This window comes from Hyperolius riggenbachi, chromosome 11, assembly GCF_040937935.1.
Source record: "Hyperolius riggenbachi isolate aHypRig1 chromosome 11, aHypRig1.pri, whole genome shotgun sequence".
Taxonomy (NCBI): Eukaryota; Metazoa; Chordata; class Amphibia; order Anura; family Hyperoliidae; genus Hyperolius; species Hyperolius riggenbachi.
Window position 1 is genome coordinate 50,331,688 of NC_090656.1, and position 20,458 is coordinate 50,352,145.

Consider the following 20,458-nt stretch of genomic DNA (forward strand, 5'->3'; position numbering starts at 1 on the left):
TCTGTGTTGATGATCTGCTGCCTCTACATTAATGTTTCTCGTAAAGGACCATCATAGTCATATAGTTATGGCTTTTCTTAGTGTTTTTTTTCAAAAACATTTCAATTTTTTTTTTTTAACCAAGCCATATCTTTCACGTCCAAGTCTATTGCTCTTTACACAGTATGGAATTTCAGTGTGGTGTAGCAGTAGGAGAACAGAGGCCTCAGCAGGATAAAAATGGATAAAACCTTTAAAATTTGCTTGGAGAAAGTGGTGGACTTACCTTCATAAAGCAGGCACAAAAGACTGTCTGAATAGTAGTAATCACATGTATTCTATAGTACCCCAAAAAGTGCAGTACATTGCGTTTCGCAGGCCAAGCCCGCTTCATCAGGCAATAAACATGGGGACAAAACAGAATTTCGGCAATAGCAGGTGTAGCGCCTTATGAGTGGTGTGGACACCAATATTCACACTGAATGTGCATTGCAAAAGTATTCAGAACTGGCATCTTCCAGAAACGCATGCGCTTCAATGCATGATACCCCACTACCATTCATCTGTAACGTGGGCACGCGTGTTGTCCGCAAACTCAGCTTGCATTATTATGACGGACCACATCTCACCAACGAGCCAGTGCACCAACGTGAATATGGCCAGGATGGAACTATTGCTGTGCGATTATAACTTACGATATAATGCACCAAAATGCACACAGTGTGAATGAGCCCTAAGGCAGGGAGCACACTTTTCATCGCAATTTCGTGGGTGGTTTCCGAGTTTGCAGCGCTGTGCATTTGTTTTGTGATCTCGTTTTCCCGCACATGATTTTTCATGTTTGTTGTAGATTTTTTGGATTGTGCCAAATGTATTGAAATCAGAAATGCAGGGATCGGGCAGGAAAAACAGAAAGCTGGAAATAAGGCCTCTTTTCCTCAGACTGTTGAACTGTGTGCTCAGCAAGCAGTTACCAGGCAGCAGTGAGCAGTTGTGAGAGTTTAAGGCCCCATTCACACCTGAGCGTTTTGCCAGCGATTTCATAAAAAAAGCTTAAGCGCCTGCGATTAATGCAAATCGCTCAATAAAAGTTGTATCCTGCACCATTTTCAGGCGATTTTCCGGCGATCGCGTTTAGTGCTACAGAAATGCTAATCGTGATCGCGGAAAATGGGAATTGACCCCAGGCTGGGCTGGGAATTGACCCCAGGTCTCAGTGTGTGGTAGGTAACTGACTTAACCACTATACCACCAACAACACTACATGCTGAAGCCAGCCTAGCATGTACCATTATGATCAATCCAAGAGAAAAAGTAGCTTGCTTAGGGATTTGTAGCCAGGCATGGCCTTGCCTTTTGTGTTCAACAGTTGTCCGAAGAGAACCCCAGATAGCCAGGTAGATTCATCTCTCTCTCTGTCTCTCTCTCTCTAGTAGGGATGGTCACCGCTTTCCGCGGAATTGTATTTTCCGGAATTTTTAGGCGGAAATTGGTCATTCTGTTCTGTTTGGTCGGAATGGAATTGCTTTTTTAATCTGGCGGAATTCCGAAAATGCCTGTGAAATTCTGCCGGTATCCGTTGATGGTTTTAGGCTGAAAAGTCAGTTCAATGGCATCAAGTCCTAGAGAGAGACAGAGAGAGAGAGAGCTCATTTTTCTCATGCGTATATCACAATGGTACAGGCTAGGCTGGCTTCAGCATGTAGTGTTGTTGGTGGTATAGTGGTTAAGTCAGTTACCTACCACACAGTGAGACCTGGGTTGAATTCCCAGCCCAGCCTGGGTTCAATCCCCAGCCATGATATGTAAGCTGGCTTTTGAAATACTACAATTCCCTGGAAGATGAGACTCTCCTCCGAGGGAAGGAGGGGAGAAGGGAGGAAGGAGGGAAAAATAGATAGGCGAGGAAATACATTTTAATTCCGTAAAATTCAGCGGAATTAAAAACATTTCCGCGGAATTCCGTTTTAGAGGTTTAGTAATTCCTTTCCGACCGTCGGAATCAGAATTGGCCCAATTCCGGCCGGAATAGCGGAATTTAGAATTCCGCGGAATCCAGCGAGCATCCCTAGCGGCTGCATATTCTGTGCACTCTGAGGTACGCTGTCTCCCTCCTTCTCTATGACCTGGTGCGTTATGTGTAAACAAGCACCGGGTGGGAGACAGCGTGCCTCAGAGTGCACAGAATGTGCAGCCGCTGCCCACCCGCCAGAACACATAGGTAATTAGTGCTGTGATAACACTTGCAGAACCCCGGGGAGCAGTGCCACAGCAGCAGGACCGAGGCACAGTGGCCCCTACGGAGGTTGGAGCCCCAGGGCAAATGACACTTCTACCTCTGTGGCAGCGCAAGCCCTGGGTACGGGTGCTAGCAAGTGCCCAGCCGGTGCAGGAGAGCATGTGATCGAGGCCTTAGATGCTTCATTTTTGCAATATATAAAGCAAATTAAAAGCTGCAGGGGATCACAGGTGACCACGTTCTCACTACCGACAGCCTACTTCCTCCTTACAGTCCCCACCTACCAACTCCTTCCAACCCACCCCCTGCCCAGAGACATTCATGTCACATGGTATCCAACTGTGCTCCCTGCCAAACTTCTCCAGGGACTGATAGGCAGACATTAGATAAGCTGTCAGTGATTAGAGATGTGGGGCTGTGGCAGGATTTGCAGTTAGCACCAGCCTTCCCAGGACATGAATTGCATCACTGCAGGTACCATGTGACTCGCAAGAAAGAAGGAGAGGCATGGAGGCGGTGCTATGAGGAGGCTGCTGGTTGTTTACTGTGAAGACATGGAAGCTTCTGATCTGTTGCAGCTGTGAGTATTCATTTTTTTATGTTGCAAAAATGCAACTTTTGAAATGAACTATTTTTTTTATAATTGCATTTTTTAATGTGTTTATTAACATTGAGGGTGAAATGGAGCTTGCATTAAAGGACAACTGAAATGAAAGGTACATTGAGGCTGACATATTTATTTCCTTTTAAATTGACAGATCTGACAAGATCAGCTGCGTGCTTGTTTCTGGTGTAATTCAGACACTACTGCAGCCAAACAGATCGGCAGGGCTGCCAGGCAACTGGTATTGTTTAAAAGGAAATGCGTATGGCAGCCTCCATACTCTTCCCACTGCAGTTGTCCTTTAACCCTCTTAAAGAGAAACTGTGACCAAGAATTGAACTTTATCCCAATCAGTAGCTGATACCCCCTTTTACATGAGAAATCTATTAATTTTCCCAAACTGACCATCAGGGGGCTCTGTATGGCTGATATTGTGGTGAAACCCCTCCCACAGGAAACTGTGAGGACCATGGTCCTGGCAGTTTCCTGTCTGTGAACCTTGTTGCATTGTGGGAAATAGCTGTTTACAGCTGTTTCCAACTGCCAAAAGAGCAAGCTTCATCTCTTTCCACTGACATCACCTGCCAGCAGTAAAAATGTCACCATGTGATAAATGTCAGAATGTAAATCAGGGAGAGGAAAGATTTTACAATAGGCAATCACCGACTAAATCATTTATACATAATTATTGTAAAAATGAAGCACTTTTTTTATTACATTATTTTCATTAGAGTTCCTCTTTAAGATTGCGTCACATCAATTGGCGTGGACGTGGCGGCTCCCCCAGGACTGCGTACCGCCAATTGGTGTTAAGTCCTGGGGTGGGGTTTTTCATAGTTTGGGCAACATTCTGGAAAATAGCAGCAGGCAGTGTAGGGGACTGTACTACTTCCTGCACTAGATGTAGCACCCCTCCCCCTTCCTGTCCCGTGGGCAATGTGTCTCCTCACTCTCTACACACAGCCTGCAGCGAGTGAATGCGCAGAGCAGCAGGGTGAGTAGAAAGAATGATTGCAGTGCTGCAGCTGGGACATTAGCAGGGAGAGGTGGCAGGATGTGTTTAGTGCTTCAGAAGTTGCCTGTTATTAGTAGCCATGTGCACTGGCTGCTGTAATACCAGAGTGCCTTAGACTAATGATTATTAATCCTGATCAGCATAATTAATCACTAATGCAGAGCATGATGCTGTTTCAGAAGCCAGTGATACAGGTGCTTACAGCCGACTTCTTAAAGTGAGAGTGATATGGTGGCTGCCATATTTATCTCCTTTTAAACAACACCAGTTGCTCGGCTGTCCTGTTGATCTATTTGGCTACAATAGTTTCTGAATCACACCAGAAACAAGCATGCAGCTAATCTTGTCAGATCTGACAATAATGTCGGAAACACCTGATCTGCTACATGCTTGTTCAGGGGCTATGGCTAAAAGTATTAGAGGAAGATGATCAGAAGGATAGCCAGGCAACTGGTATTGCTTAAAAGGAAATAAATATGGCAACCTCCACATCACTCTCACTTCAGTTTCCCTTTAAGTGAGCAGAGAAGCAAGCTCCAGGCAATTTAGATTATCTTGATTGCAGGTAATCTTATCTCTTTTTCCAGCTCCCCCTCCCACCCTGTTGTCTTCCCCCATGACCCTTTCCTCTTTTCAGATTTCAGTGGCTTCAACACCTTGTCACTTCCAAACAGCACTGGGTGATGTCTGCAGTCCTGATGAGAGTCCATCCTGCCATTCTCTCCCACTAGGCTCTCTGTCTTGACCTCTACCTCTTTATCTCTCCCCCCATGCATCCCGCTTTTTCGCATATCCGCCTTTTCTGACAGTATTCAGAGGAGCTCACAATCTAATTGTACCGTACTCATAGTCTAATGTCCTACCATATTATTATTATGTATTTATATAGCACTGACATCTTCTGCAGTACTGTATAAAGTACAGAGTTTCATAACGGTTAGCTACATTCACGTCCTGGCGACTCCTTTTCCCCCCAAAATTTGCATCAACACACTCAACATCCCAATCCATCAACCCTCCCATCAAAAAAATTGTGTGCTTTTTTTGGGGGGGGGGGGGGGGGGGGCTGTCAGTAAATAATCTGTACCGGGTGTCAAATTCCCTAGGTACGCCACTGATTGTTCTGCATGTTTCATCGTATGGTTGCACGCGTGGTGTGACTTTTTGGCCCTGTTGTGTGGAGATGGTGTCACAATGCAATGTGCACAGTGTGGAAGGATCCTAAACCTCCCATGGAGATTTGCAGTGCCAGCTGTAAGAGAGAACACCAACAAATATCAATTTACATATCTTTTTAACCTCTAATGATATACATTAAAGATATTCCCTATGGAAGCAGGAAGTTTGGTTGTCTGCTGCAAATGGACTATTTGGGCACCCCATAGTTAGAGATGAGCGTAATGACCTAATTACGATTTTGCGAAATTTCGCGTAATTAGTGTAATTACGATTATGGCCGTAAGTACATAATCGTAATGAAGAAGGATTTCGCGAAATTTCGCGTAAGCGTAATTTTCGCATAATTTTCGCATTACAGTCGTATCATGCCGTAATTTCGCATTAAACGCTACCGTAATTTCGCGTTAAACCGTAACGCTCCGTATAATATAAAAAAGCCGCCGACTTTAAGGGTTAATAGCAAAGCCCCCTTAAATGCTAAGAGCCTCAAATTTGGAGAATATATTAAGGAGATCAGGAGGAATAAGAGGAAAAATTTTTTTTTCAAAAACACCTTATAGTTTTTGAGAAAATCGATGTTAAAGTTTCAAAGTAAAAATGTATACATTTAAAAACCCACCGATTTTAACGGTTAATAGCAAAGCCTGCTTAAAGTTTAGGAACACCAAATTCCTAGGGTATATTAAGGGGATCAGTGGGAATAAGAGGAAAATTTTTTTTTTCAAAAACACCTTATAGTTTTTGAGAAAATCGATTTTTAAGTTTCAAGGGCAAAAATGTCTTTTAAATGCGGAAAATGTCAGTTTTTTTTGCACAGGTAACAATAGTGTATTATTTTCATAGATTCCCCCAAGTGGGAAGAGTTTTACTTACTTCGTTCTGAGTGTGGGAAATATAAAAAAAAAACGACGTGGGGTCCCCCCTCCCAGACCTCTTTAACCCCTTGTCCCCCATGCAGGCTGGGATAGCCAGAATGCGGAGCACCGGCCGCGTGGGGCTCCGCACCCTGACTATACCAGCCCGCATGGTCCATGGATTGGGGGGTCTCGGAAGGGGAGGGGCAGCCAAGCTTTCCCCTCCCCCTCCGAGCCCTTGTCCATTCCAAGGACAAGGGGCTCTTCTCCACCTCCGATGGGCGGTGGAGGTGGAGGCCGCGATTTCCTGGGTGGGGGGTTCATGGTGGAATCTGGGAGTCCCCTTTAAAAAGGGGTCCCCCAGATGCCCACCCCCCTCCCAGGAGAAATGAGTATAGAGGTACTTGTAGTACCCCTTACCCATTTCCTTTAAGAGTTAAAAGTAAATAAACACACAAACACATAGAAAAAGTATTTTAATTGAACAAAAAACATAACCACGAAAAAAGTCCTTTAATATTCTTAATTAACCATTAATACTTACCTGTCCCTTTAAATAAATGATCCCACGCAATATCCTCGGAAATGTTCTATCAGTTACAATGTAACAAAGTTATTATGTAACAACTTTGTTACATTGTAACTACGCCGCACCCGACGCCACTCGCCGCTCAGCCGCCGCATACGCGTCCGTGCAGGACGCTAAGTCCCCGCAGCTCCCGCTGTCCACCCCGCCCACATCTGTCACCCACATGTCACCCACATGTGGGTGACATGTGGGTGACATGTGGGAGAGGCGGGGAGGGCAGCGGAGCCGGCGGGGACTTAGCGTCCTGCACGGACCCGACAGAGCTCTGAGCTATATAGCTCAGAGCTCTGAGAAGCATCTTTGTATTTGGGCTCCAAGGAGCCCCATTGGTCCTTAGCAGACCAATGGGGTTCCTTCAAATCAGAAGGAACCCCATTGGTCTGCTAAGGACCAATGGGGCTCCTTGGAGCCCAAATACAAAGATGCTTTTGAGAGCTCTGAGCTATATAGCTCAGAGCTCTGTCGGGTCCTGCAGCGCAGACGCGGTGGCGGCGGCGGCGGTGAGTGACGTCGGGTGCGGCGTAGTTACAATGTAACAAAATTGTTATATTGTAATAACTTTGTTACATTGTAACTGATAGAACATTTCCGAGGATATTGCGTGGGATCATTTATTTAAAGGGACAGGTAAGTATTAATGGTTAATTAAGAATATTAAAGGACTTTTTTCGTGGTTATGTTTTTTGTTCAATTAAAATACTTTTTCTATGTGTTTGTGTGTTTATTTACTTTTAACTCTTAAAGGAAATGGGTAAGGGGTACTACAAGTACCTCTATACTCATTTCTCCTGGGAGGGGGGTGGGCATCTGGGGGACCCCTTTTTAAAGGGGACTCCCAGATTCCACCATGAACCCCCCACCCAGGAAATCGCGGCCTCCACCTCCACCGCCCATCGGAGGTGGAGAAGAGCCCCTTGTCCTTGGATTGGACAAGGGCTCGGAGGGGGAGGGGAAAGCTTGGCTGCCCCTCCCCTTCCGAGACCCCCCAATCCATGGACCATGCGGGCTGGTATAGTCAGGGTGCGGAGCCCCACGCGGCCGGTGCTCCGCATTCTGGCTATCCCAGCCTGCATGGGGGACAAGGGGTTAAAGAGGTCTGGGAGGGGGGACCCCACGTCGGTTTTTTTTTTATATTTCCCACACTCAGAACGAAGTAAGTAAAACTCTTCCCACTTGGGGGAATCTATGAAAATAATACACTATTGTTACCTGTGCAAAAAAAACTGACATTTTCCGCATTTAAAAGACATTTTTGCCCTTGAAACTTAAAAATCGATTTTCTCAAAAACTATAAGGTGTTTTTGAAAAAAAAAATTTTCCTCTTATTCCCACTGATCCCCTTAATATACCCTAGGAATTTGGTGTTCCTAAACTTTAAGCAGGCTTTGCTATTAACCGTTAAAATCGGTGGGTTTTTAAATGTATACATTTTTACTTTGAAACTTTAACATCGATTTTCTCAAAAACTATAAGGTGTTTTTGAAAAAAAATTTTTTCCTCTTATTCCTCCTGATCTCCTTAATATATTCTCCAAATTTGAGGCTCTTAGCATTTAAGGGGGCTTTGCTATTAACCCTTAAAGTCGGCGGCTTTTTTATATTATACGGAGCGTTACGGTTTAACGCGAAATTACGGCAGCGTTTAATGCGAAATTACGGCATGAACGAAACGCGAAATTTCGCGTTGAAAATTACGCTTACGGTATTTTCAATTACGATTTTAATGGCAATTTCGCTACGCTAATTTCGCATCGTAATCGCAAATTTCGCATGCGTAATTATAGTAATGCGAAATTACGAAAATTTCAGCTCAACTCTACCCATAGTCACTAATGCAAATTATCAGCTATTGGGTGCTAAAAGCAGAAATTTGGGCACCTATAAATAGTGGGCACTGGGCCCGTCCAACTGAAAATTTTCGTTTTGAGAATTATCGGTTGGAAAAGTATAATTCTGAAATGGTTTTTTAGAAATATTATTTTGTAAATTATAGTTTAAAATTTTTTTTTAGAAATGTCTTTTTTTGAATTTACATTATTTGCGGTGAAGGAAGGTGCCAGGTGGTTTTAAGTTTAGGCATCAGAAAGGGGGTCTTAGGGTTAGGCGTCAGGAAGGGGGTCTTAGGTTTAGGCGTCAGGAATGGGGGGTTAGGGTTAGGCGTCAGGAAGGGGGGGTAGGGTTGAGCATCAGGAAGGTGAGTTGTAGGGTTAGGCATCATAAAGGGGGATTTTATGGTTAGGTGTCAGGAAGGGGGGTTTTGGGTTAGGCGTCAGAAGGGGTGGTCTAAGGGTTAGGCATCAGGAAGGTGGGTCTTAGGGTTAGGCATCAGGAAGGGGGATTTTAGGGTTAGGCGTCAGGAAGGGGGATTTCAGGCTTAGGTGTAAGGAACGGGGATCTTAGGCCCCATTCACACTAGAGCGTTTTGCCGCGATTTCAGCAAAACGCTCAAACGCTAGTGCTTTTTAAAAGCGCTAGTGTAATGAATCCCTATGGGCCCATTCTTACTTGGGCGATTTGCGCTAATCGCCACAAATCACCCAAAATTGCCGAAAAATGTGAAACACAAACGCGTCGCCTGCACCATTTTTAGGCGATTTCCAGGCGATCGCGCTTCAGTGCTATTGAAGTGCTAAACGCGATCATGGAAAAATCGCCGCTGTGTTCAGTGATTTTTGAAATTTCGGCTTCATTCCCCCCTGCCCTTTTAATACTGTTATTATTTTACCATATTTAGGGATGCTCATTTGGATTCCGCAAACTTTAAATTTCTGCATTTCCATTTGAAAATTGGCATTTCCGATCTGAATTCAGAAATCGGAATTCTGCAGAAGTCCGATTTACAGCAACTCTGTAATTTTAGCCCAATTACAGAACTCGGAAGCATTGGACCAATCAGAGAATGCAGAATATTTCTGCAACATCAGCTCACCGCTGTAATTTTGATTTTGTGGTGAAACCCCTGCCACAATTGTTGTTAGCGCCTCACAGCACTGAGGTACTGACATCACTCTGTGAGAGCCTTGTTGCATTGTGGGAAATAACAGCTGTTTACAACTGCCAAAAAAGCAAGAAGCATCTCCTTCCACCGACATCACCTGCCAGCAGTAAAAATGTCACCATGCGATAAATGTCAGAATGTAAATCAGGGATAGGAAAGATTTTACAATGGAAAACCACTGACTAAATCATTTATACATAATTATTGTAAAAATTAAGCACTTTATTACATTATTTTCCTCTTTAAAGCACCAGTTCAGGCAGGTTTTTTTTTAAATATGCTTTTGATTGAACATTATTTTAAATGAACTAAACTAATTAAACCTTAAAGGCTCTGAAAAGAAATAACTTATAGTTTTTGCAAAAAAAGGGGAAATGCCTGCTGCACCGATACATGATCCCCCGTCTCCTCCTCAGTAGCCTACAACTGCCTGCTAGCAGTCAAACTGATACAATTCTGACCTGTCTATGCCTCCCTCCTGACTGATATCCTATAACCATGTCTGTCAGTCTCTATAGACTATTGGGTAATTATGGCTTCATGGACAACAAAAGGGGAGGCTGCCATATTTATTTCCTTTTAGGCCTCTTTCCCAGTGGGACGGTGCGTTTGATGCGACGTTAAAGTCGCACAACGTGCCCCTAACGCAGAGCATGTAGGTTATAAAATTGGACGTATTTTGTACTACGTTATGTGTCTCTTGGTGCGCCATTTTCGTCGCATACTGATGGAACGAAAACGGCGCATGCATTACATTAAAAAAAAAAAAAACATTACTGAGCATGTGCAACACACATAACGCAGCAAATGTATTGCTAAGCGCACAGCATGCAGCACTTTCTAAATATTGCTACACGTTACACACAATGCAACGTGTGCATTGTGAATGTTGCACAGACTTTGCATTGCTGTGCGTTAGTCTGCATTGGAACATTTTCTAACATGCAACTTTAACGTCGCACTTTGAAAGAGGCCTTAAACAATACCAGTTGCCAGGCAGCCCTGCTGGTCTATTTGGCTGCAGTAGACTCTAAATTACACCAGAAACAAGTGTGCAGCTAATCTTGTCAGATCCTGACAATAATGTCATAAACGCCTGATCTGCTGCATGCTTGTTCAGGGTCTATGGCTAAACAAATTATGCCCCTCTCCTTACAGTTGTCCTTTCAGCCTAACCCAGTGATCTGCTCTCCAGCTGTTAAGGAACTACAAGTCCCACAATGCATTGCGGGAGTCTGACAGCCACAGTCATGATTAATAAAGGCAAATGCATTGTGGGACTTGTAGTTCCTTAACAGCTGGAAAGCCAAGTTTGCAGATCACTGGCCCAACCGATGTGAGCAGGCAGCTGAAAGTTGCTGAGAAGGCTATGCATATCTATGAACTCCAGCAAACAATTCCCTTTTTTTTTTTTTTTCATTCTGCAAAGACTGACAGCTCTTTATGCATAATTTAATTTTAAATAATTTGATGTACGTGAAAAGACATGTCTGATCTCGTCCGTTAAATTCTCACTCACCTGCGGTTACTGCTGTTTTATCCACCCCGGTTCAATCATGTGTCACTTTGATAAATGATGTTGTAATTAAAAATTGAGTTGCATCATGCATGACAATTCTCTTTCCTTTTTTTTTCTTTTCTGGTTACATCCATGCACATTAGTCTTGTTCTTCAATAGAGGGCAGTACTAAATTATTCACAACAGCGATACATGTATGGTTTATATGTAAAGGGCATTTGCCTAAGATTCCCTCTGCCTCTCATTTCCCCCGATGTAGATAGCTTTCTGAATTTGTTAGTTTTCTTTTTTCTCTTCTTAATTCAACTCCCTCATTCCCTCCCTCCCTTGTAGATTCTGTCCCTGACAGACTCCCCTCATGGATCAATACCCCGGTTCCTCTCTCTGTCACTCTGAGTCACAGTGCAGCTCTTATCATAGGCAGCAGCTGACAGTCCCCCCTTGCCTCCCCTTTCCCCAGTGACTTTCCCACCCCATACATGTAACCCTCACACCTGCAGAGGTAGGACCAGTACTGGCTACATGGATGGACAACACTTCTCCCAGCCCATAGTTTTCCTGCTGAGAAGAAATGGCTGTGTTGCCAGTGAGCATGTAACTGTTTAACACTGATAAGGGAATTATTGTCATTTAATGATCAATATTTCATTTGCACCATGGCCTGTCTCTGCGTTTGATGGATTGGGACACTGGATAATGCTTTTCGTTATTGTATTTTCTGCCTTTTCACTTTGCTTTCTCTCCTCTGCGCCTCTCCCTCCTATTCCACCCCTCTCTCTCTCACACACACACACAATACTATATGAAAACCAGTCCTTTAGCTGTTTGTCTAGGTCAAACCCTCTCCCAGGTTATGGCAATGTATCTCCACTACCCAGTCTCACTCTCTCAGCATCATCTTGCACAGTTCCAGTAATAGTGGCAGGTGTCTGCCTATATCATGGGACAGGTTATAGGGTCTCTGAGGATATAGGACACTGGCTGCCTTGGTGACAGTGCTAGAATTCAATGTACTGTGTAATTGTGACAGTGACAATATGGGAGGCATTCTGTGTGAGGAAAGAACAGATTGCTAAGTGTTTGGGGAAGGAGAGCGGCCCAGGCAGAGAGAACAAGGAACAGATGCAGTAAAGGAGAGGGAGAGAGAGAGAGGAGGGGAGAGAGAGAGAAGAGGGAGAGACAGAGAAATAAACAGGAAAGAGAGACTATGAAGGGCAGGAAAGCAGGGAGGGACTCTGCTTGAGAGATGAACAGCAAGGAGCAGTATAATGAGCTATATGCCTGTTTTAGCATAGTAAAAAAAAGAATAAACAGAACATATAGTAAATAAAATAAGCCAGACAAGTGAAGGCAAGGGGAAGGCAATGCTCTGTCTGTGCAGTGGTGTTGTAGGGAAGGGGTGATGGAGAGGAGAAACAGACTATGCGCATAGATTATTACCCGTGCAAACCTTCCCAGCAGACAGCCAGCAGAATAATAAAGGATTGTTGCCTGGGCTTTTCTGCTCTAGGTATATATATTTCTGCTGCTCTTTCGATTTCTCCATTCCTATCGTCATTTTTTTCCTCCTTGTTTCTTTCTATCTTCATCCCTCTCTCTCTCTCTCGTTCTCCCTCCTCCTCTGTCTCCGGTGCTGGAAAGGAGCAGCCATCGCCTTCCTCCAATAGAGAGCGCTGGGGGGCGTGGCCTGCGCTGGTCCTGATGCTGGCATATTCTCCATTGCTGGGCTACATGGAGGCAGCAGCAGCATCGTCTTTTGTGAGCGATCTATGGGCCTGCATATTCTTCTAAAAGGATCCATCCCTGTCTGACTGCGGTCTTCCTCCGGATCAGGTACGTCGATGACGGCATCGGGTAGATCAGGCAGGAAGGTTACAGGGTTTTGTTAAAAGGCTAAATGGCTCGATTTAACCCATCCGGGGATGAGTTTGGAATGTGTTAGTAGCGAATTGTTAATAGGTAGGCTTGCATGCTACCGTGATGGAGCAGCTCTGGGGGAAAAAAAAGACTGAAGAGGAGATATGTGTGATTTTTTTTTCTGCGTGACTAGGCCAGATGCATCAGAGCTTCAGCAGTGCTGGAACTGTGTGTAGGAAGAATGATACAATTCTTAATGGAAATAGACACATATGAATATGAGCCGATAGACTAGTATTCAAGGTGCTTGAAGGGGAGACAGTATATTCGAGTGCTGGTAAAAGCTGCAGGTACCCGTACATAATCAGCATGCAAAAATCTACATTTGGAGCATTTTCTTCCCTATTTTAAACTGAAGCAGGCTTTGGATGGCAGATCCCGGAATCCAAAACACATAGGGTGTAACCACGTTAAAGGTGTAGATCTGTATGTATATAATATACATTATAAACATCTTTTTTTCTTCTCTCCTTCTGTTTCTGCTGTCTTAATCCATTTTATTTATGTGGATTTGGTGTGTTGATACCCGTTATGCATTTGTGAGTTCACAGCCCAATAGGTGTAGAAAATGTCAATTGCTGCATTAGGTTTGGAGTAAGAAGGGGAAAAAAATAACTATTACCTTGTTGTGAAATAAATAATGTACAAAAGTACCATTGCAAAACCAGACCACTGTTCTGCAGTTGTTGTTGTTGTTGTTGTTGTGTTTTGGTTTTTAATTTTTGTTTTTATTTTAAGTGAGCTGTTGAGGTTTCTTGTCTAAATTACTTTGCATAAAATTTTTTAGAAAACATTTTTTTTCTTTTCCCAGAATGTCTACATTAACAGTCATTTAAGATGATTGTATGGCAGCCGTACGAACCCCATGGGGAGGTTTAATAAGATTAGGGGTCAAATTATGTTAAGGTGGGTGGTGAGAAAACGAAATCGGTGGTGTGTGATAAGGTGGTGTGAAGATGTCACACTGATCTTTTTATTTTTTGTTTTGTTATTTAAATTCTGCTCAAGAAGGAAAAAACTGGGGGAAGCCACTGAGACTCCTATAGACCCAAATGGATAAGTGTGTGCTTTTATATTTAGAATGAGTGTTTATCAGTGTTTAAGTAACACAGAGTAGATCACCCAGCCTTGCTTGCATGGACCAGGCCGATGCATTGCAGGGGATTTCTCTGCTCTCCCATTTTTTTCTCTTTCTATTTTATGGCTATTTGTAGGGTGACTTTATCAGAGGTGCCCCACAATTACCGGCTCCAGTGCAATCTACATATTCTTCATGCTTCTCAATGCTGGAGGCATCTGGCCAGGTTTGGGAGCGCATCATATTCCTCCCAGCTAGCCTAAGCATTGTTTGCATTGCCTCATTGCCTAGAAAGGGCTTGAGCAGATTAGCAGCTGTAATACCTACAACTGTTGCATTTTTTATTCCTGATATTTTGCAAGATGGATGACAGAGACAGTAAAAGAATGCAGATTAACGCCACAGCCTATGTAACAAAGGCAAATCCAGATCTGTGTTTTTTATTTATGTATTTTAAGGTAGGGTTATTTCTCAGGTGTGCCTTTTAGATGGTGCTATGATATTAAAACACTCACATTCTTACTTTAAAGGGGTTCCTGTTGATTTCAGTAGAGTTAAAATGAGGTTTGTTGACTGTCCCTGGAACGTAAAGGCAGCGCAGGAAGATCTAGCACAATCATTACAGGTTCTTCTGTTGCAAGCCACGCTTTAGCCTACTATATAAATGAATGGCATTGGAGTTTGCAATGCTGTGTGTTCACTGGGGAACCTCTTTGCAGGCTACAGAAGTAATTATAAATGGACTGCAATCAAGGAGCCAGGTATTTTCAGAAGGACCTATCTATACCGGTTCGGAGGCACTGGCGACGACAGGAGCGGTAATCATTAATGCATGTGATTACTGGAGTGTATTTACGATATCGAGCTAGTCAAATCCTTTCAACATATTTTAAGACATCCAGCTGCTCTGCAACAAAAAAAAAACTGCTGCTAAGTATGCCTGTGCATAAAAAAAAATACAACAGCAATATATATGGGTGTATTTATTGCACTGGCTTTGACACCAGGGCATGGAAATGTTGCAGCTGTGATGTTTGACAGCCTTTGGTGCAGTTTATAGGGGGAGGCGGCACTGGCAGAGACAGGGAGAGGGAGAAACATAGAAACATACAGAAAGGGAGAGGAAAGAAGGAGGAGGGGGAGGGGAAACACAGACAAACAGGGAGAAACAGACATAGAAGAGAAAGTGGAGGGAGAGGACAAGAGCCACTCATGCTTTGGGAGAAAATGTAGCTTACTGTAATGGTACACAGGGAGAAAGACAATAATGCAGGTGAGGGGGGGGGGGGGGCAATTAAGGAAGACGGAAAACAAGATACAATGGAGGAATAAAACAGATCCATTTAACAGAGCAATATTTTAACATCAAATTATATTGCTCTGCCAATTCCTGTGTTGATGAATGTACACGTTGCCTGGCTTTATATCGACTGTCGGCTGGATGTGAAGAAAAAAACCCCATTAAAGCCATTTGATTGCTTCCAGTATATTTATTTTGCCATGCGTCTCCATACAGGCACAGTGTATGGCAGCCTAGTGTGTGCCAGTAATGCAGGAATGGAGGTTGTGCAGGTCACAGGAATGTTCTATATATTCCATCCTATTCTCCATTCCATGCTAAGAAAAGGACATCTTGTGATTTTTTTTTTTTTTTTAATATTTTATGATGAGCTAAATGTTAAAGTTTCCGGAGTAGCGAGAAGGAATAAAATGATACCTATTTGTGATTGGATAGCAGATTTCAGAGGACTGTAATTATTTGGAACAATGACGTCCCCTCCACTCCAGTGTCTGTCGTCTGCCCAAGTCCACCGGGGCTCTTCTTCCTTTTTGTCAGGAATTTGCTGCTTGCAGTTAGCATTTTGTCAGCTGTTTATAGAATGGTGTGAAAGATGTGTGCCAGTGACACTAGACTGGGTGTGCAGTCTACCTGGTTTGCTCACCTCTGGGATAAAGTGTAATTTAATACACACGGCACGAGTCCATTATGTACAGTTTCTGGGGGCCCCAACCCCCCCCCCCCCCCCCCCACACACACACACAGTAAGCAAACAATTAAATCTCCTCCAATATCTAATGTTTGTCCATGAAATAGTATTAATATGGCCTATGCCCACTTGTCTAAAGAGGAGGCTGAACTGCTGCTTGGGAGTGATGTCACTGTAGTTTTGCTTCCCCTGAGTGGTGCAGTGCTAATCCAGCTATGTGGGCATTCCTGGGCAGGTCAGGGAAGGTGAAGGCATCACCAATTCGGTAACTAAAATTGGAGGTCAGCAAAGATAACTAGAGGGCCTAAGTGATTCAGGTTTGATTTTTTTTTTTTTAAGTGTCTGTTATTAGGTGGCAACCCTTTGAAACCCTCACCTTATATAAAAAATATAGTGGGAGTGCTGAAAGGTTAGCAACAGGGCCAGATTTCTGGGAAGGCCACAAAGGCCCAGGCCTTGGGTAGCTGCAGCCCAGGGGGCGGCTGGATATTGATGAGGGGTTGCTGCATGTGGAGGAGGAGGCTGCAAATTGAAAAGAGAGGTGGGACACATAGTAGAGGGGAGCAACTGCACAATGGAGCAGTACATGAAATAAAGGGGGTGCTGTGCACGGATGTTTTGTATGAATGATGGAGCTACTTGTGGAATAGGAGCTTACTGCTGCACATGGAAGGGAGGCAACAAGAAAGTTGATCTAGGGGCAATAAAAGTATTCATCCAGCCTTGGTTACAGAGAACTTATCTAATTAAAATCTGTTAAAGGGAACCTGAGGTGAGAAGCTGACATATGGATTACCTTTTAAACAATGCACATTGCCTGGCTGTCCTGCTGATCCTCTGCCTCTAATACTTTAGGCCATAGACCCTGAACAAGCATGCAGACCGGATGTCTATGACAAATCTGACAAGATTAGCTGCATGCTTGTTCAGGTGTGTGATTTAGACCCTGCTGACCAAAAAGATCAACAGGGCTACTGGTATATTGTTTAAAAGGAAATAATAATAATTATAATAACTCAAGACAATGCTTTTCGTGGACCAAGCATTCACTTCCTCAGATCAGTCATGAGGTGGCCACTTCTAGAGTAGTAGGTTAAACACACTGCCACTCCCACAATATGGCCATCTCCTTCTCCCCTGCCGGTCTAGTCACAAGTATTCATCTACAGCAGGGGTCCCCAAACGTTTTGGGTCGAGGACCGGGTCAACATACTTCAGACTGCTGGGGGGCCGGAGTATGCATAAAATGATGTCTTTGCGGGCTGTACAGTGAAGCATACCCAAGCAGTCCAAGTGGACAGCAGTGTCACCTGATGTGGAATTTGATTGGAAACCAGCGAATGACTGCTTTCTGGCTTCCATGTGGATGGGTGGTGCCAGCACTGCTATTCTATATGCAAACCACCAATATTTAAAGATGTAGCTGACCACATCTATAAGTAATACATTTTGTGTGGGGGGGCCGGTGAAAAAGCCTCAGGGGGCCGCATTCGGCCCGCGGGCCTTAGTTTGCGGACCACTGATCTACAGCAACATTTGAATTGGGGCTGGGCAAGTGATATATTCACTTGTTCAGCTCAGATGCACATCGCTGTGGGTGACTATATTCACTTGTTCAGCTCAGATGCACGTCGCTGTGGGTGACTATATTCACTTGTTCAGCTCAGAAGCACGTCGCTGTGGGTGACAACTGGTGTTTGGACCCATTCTCACACCCCTATAGCACAATGCAGGGTGCAGAGTTATGGCAAATACTCGCAATTGGACTGGTCAAGTGGCCTGTACCTTATTCGCTTGTGTGGTTACCATGTCTCACCACAGCTGGGAGTGGAAAGTGAGCACAATGACAGCATGCACACAAGCTATGGCAGTAGAAGATGGCCATGGTGTTCGAGTGAAAGGGCTGGAGGAGGGAACAGAGGAGAGAGCTAAGAGTGGAATGGATATTTAAGCCCAGTACACTGAGGTGGCTGGTTAGCTTGGCCTGTGGCTACTTCTACTTCACAGTACTAAACTAATGCGCCTTACATGTACACTTTATGCACTTGATTGTTTGTCAGCTGACAAAGCCCTGTTGGGGTGAAACATGTTGGGATTTGTGTTGTTAATGTATTCATTCCAGTCGGGGCAGTAACAGAATTCCTGCCGGATCCTTAGTGATCCCGATGCTCAAGCATGACTGATCGCAATGCTATTGTCAACCACCGCCAACTGATTGAAGCCGATCCGTTGTCACTATATTCCCCCGCACCCACCCACCCTTACCCACCCACCCCCATAGCAGCAGAACACATTGCTAGCCTCAAGGCTAGGAATGTGTCTGTACAGCATCATTCTCGAGTGATCGCTTTCCGATTTCTGATGGGCGACAATACTGGCATGTGTCTACTTAGCTTCACAGTGGTTTTTGGATAACAGTTGCAGGAACCAATAAAAACTATTTTAGGCAAAATAATGCTATTAAATGTAAGCCTTGCTATCTTAAAATCTGCTCTTGTTCCATTGCTGTGATTCGCTAGTCTTCAATAAGTACTCAAATGTTCATTTGACCTTATGTGTTTTCACATTCCCCAATTGATTGATTAGTCTGTGTGGTAGACTCATCCCAATAAAAGAAAAAAAAAGTATTTGTTTCACCCTGTTTTGTGCTTGCCACTAATTAAAAAAGTCTGAATAATAAAGAGAGCTTGTTATATGGCTTTTGCCGCTGCCCTTGCTGCCACCCTTTACCCTGAAGCACTTGCCCACACTCACACTCTGATAATGGCTTCTGTGCCACAAGGCAGACAAAAAGGGCGCCACCATAGGCTGTAATGTGAATTACGGCTTAGCGGCACTTAGAGGGTAATTTGGGTGCCAGCAAAAAAAAGGCTCAAGACATTTGGGAGTGCTGGGTCCATAGGCTGTAATATGAATTACTGCTATGGCGGCACTTAGTGGGTAATTTGGCAAAAGACAGAGCCCAAATTGTGAAAAAAAAAGTGCAATCCGGTTGCCAGTGACAGCTGGTAGCCAAATTGAATCTTCCCTCTGAGTCCATGGTGGTTTGGAGTGGGAATAGTAATTAACACTGCTGAGATTTTTGCAGGGGCAGGGTGAGCCGGTTTTTGACTTCATGTTCAGCCCTAAATTTCCTTGCACCGTTTTTGTATGTTTGTCTGCAAAAGATGGAGCCCAAATTAAGAAAAAAAAAGTGCGATTTGGCCACTGGCAATAGCTGGCAGCCAAATTGCATCTTTCTCCTGAGTACATGGCTACCTAAAAAAAGAAATGGTAATTAATGTCACCGAGATTTTTGCAGGAGCAGGGTGAGCCATTTTTTCTGCATCACTGTGTGCCTAGATTTCCCGTGCTGTTTTTGCAAATATGCTCTGTGCCAACCAATGGTGAAAATTGAGAGAGGGTAGGAGGTGCCCGTAGACCTATACCTGTGTTTCTTAAGGTATACAGCAGAACTGAACAAAAGAGTAAAAAACGATTGTTCCTACCTTAAAGGAGTGAAGCTCACACGTAAGGTAGTGATAAAAACTTCTCAAATATTTATTAAGACACAATCGACAACTTGTTTCAAGGCCACAGTCGCTTCATCAGGTCTATAAGTGTGCCTGAGAGGTAATGTCTCTTTTCTGAGCGCCATTAATTGTGAAAATTGCTTGAAGACAAGATCGTTGTCAGCTCCTTATTGGTGCATATTCACTTTGCTATTAGCAATTTGATTCCAGTCAGTTAATGACCGGTTCAGTCATTTTAATTTAATCTATCTAAAATTTCTGCTTTGATAATGTTTGATCAGTTGCTAGAGCCAAATTGATCAGGCCTTTGACTGAGATAGCTGGAAAATCCATACGATGTAAGAGGCCAGTCAGTACCATGCATAGTATGGTGAAACTGCATAGTATGATGGACTCTCAATTCCCAGATGCACTCGGCGTCGTATGAGTAATGTTTTGTAGCAAATACTCTTCCCTTGTTAGCATTTCAGCTTGGGAATTTTGCTCATTGAGGGACTTGACCCCCTTATTACCAGGTGGGAGGCCAGCTAGTAAACAGCAATCAAAAAATTACCATGATGACCCTTCCATGAGCTGACCTGATATTACCATTAAAGTAGACCCTTCAACTCATCTTGTTGTTTTTTAGCAAAGTACATTTAAACTGTTTCTGAGAAAGGAAAATTTTAGTACAGGAAACCGATAGTGGTTTTTTTTGTATATTTGTTAATAATACAAATATATAGTTAGAGCTGTAAAAGACTGATAATACTAGTGCTTACTTTATGCACATGCCAGAGATGTACCTCTTGGGAGAGCAGCCACTTCAACTGCAGTGAGGCCCAGGGCTTTGAGGAGAAAGGGGGAGGACTAGTTTCCTTTCCTCCCCTCCATACAGGAAGCTCCTGATCCAGGGCAGGTGATGTTTTGGCCACTCTTGCACTAGGTGGGCAGAGTCATGGTGGTCACACAGTTATGGCAGGGAGTCATGGTGTTCCCGCTTGTTATA

The 20,458-nt window shown here is 43.8% G+C and overlaps 1 protein-coding gene across 13 annotated transcripts in view; it reads left to right on the top strand.

The window, feature by feature from the left end:
• NRXN2 (neurexin 2) overlaps positions 1-20,458 on the top strand; it is a 1,344,669-nt gene that overhangs the window by 158,665 nt on the left and 1,165,546 nt on the right. For 8 of the 13 annotated variants that reach the window (XM_068260057.1, XM_068260070.1, XM_068260068.1 and 5 more), the window contains exon 1: positions 12,691-12,808. The exons of the other annotated variants lie outside the window; for them this stretch is intronic. The gene's annotated coding sequence lies outside the window, so the exon portion shown is untranslated. Of the gene's footprint in view, positions 1-12,690; positions 12,809-20,458 lie in introns of those variants that run through there. 13 annotated transcript variants of the gene reach the window in all.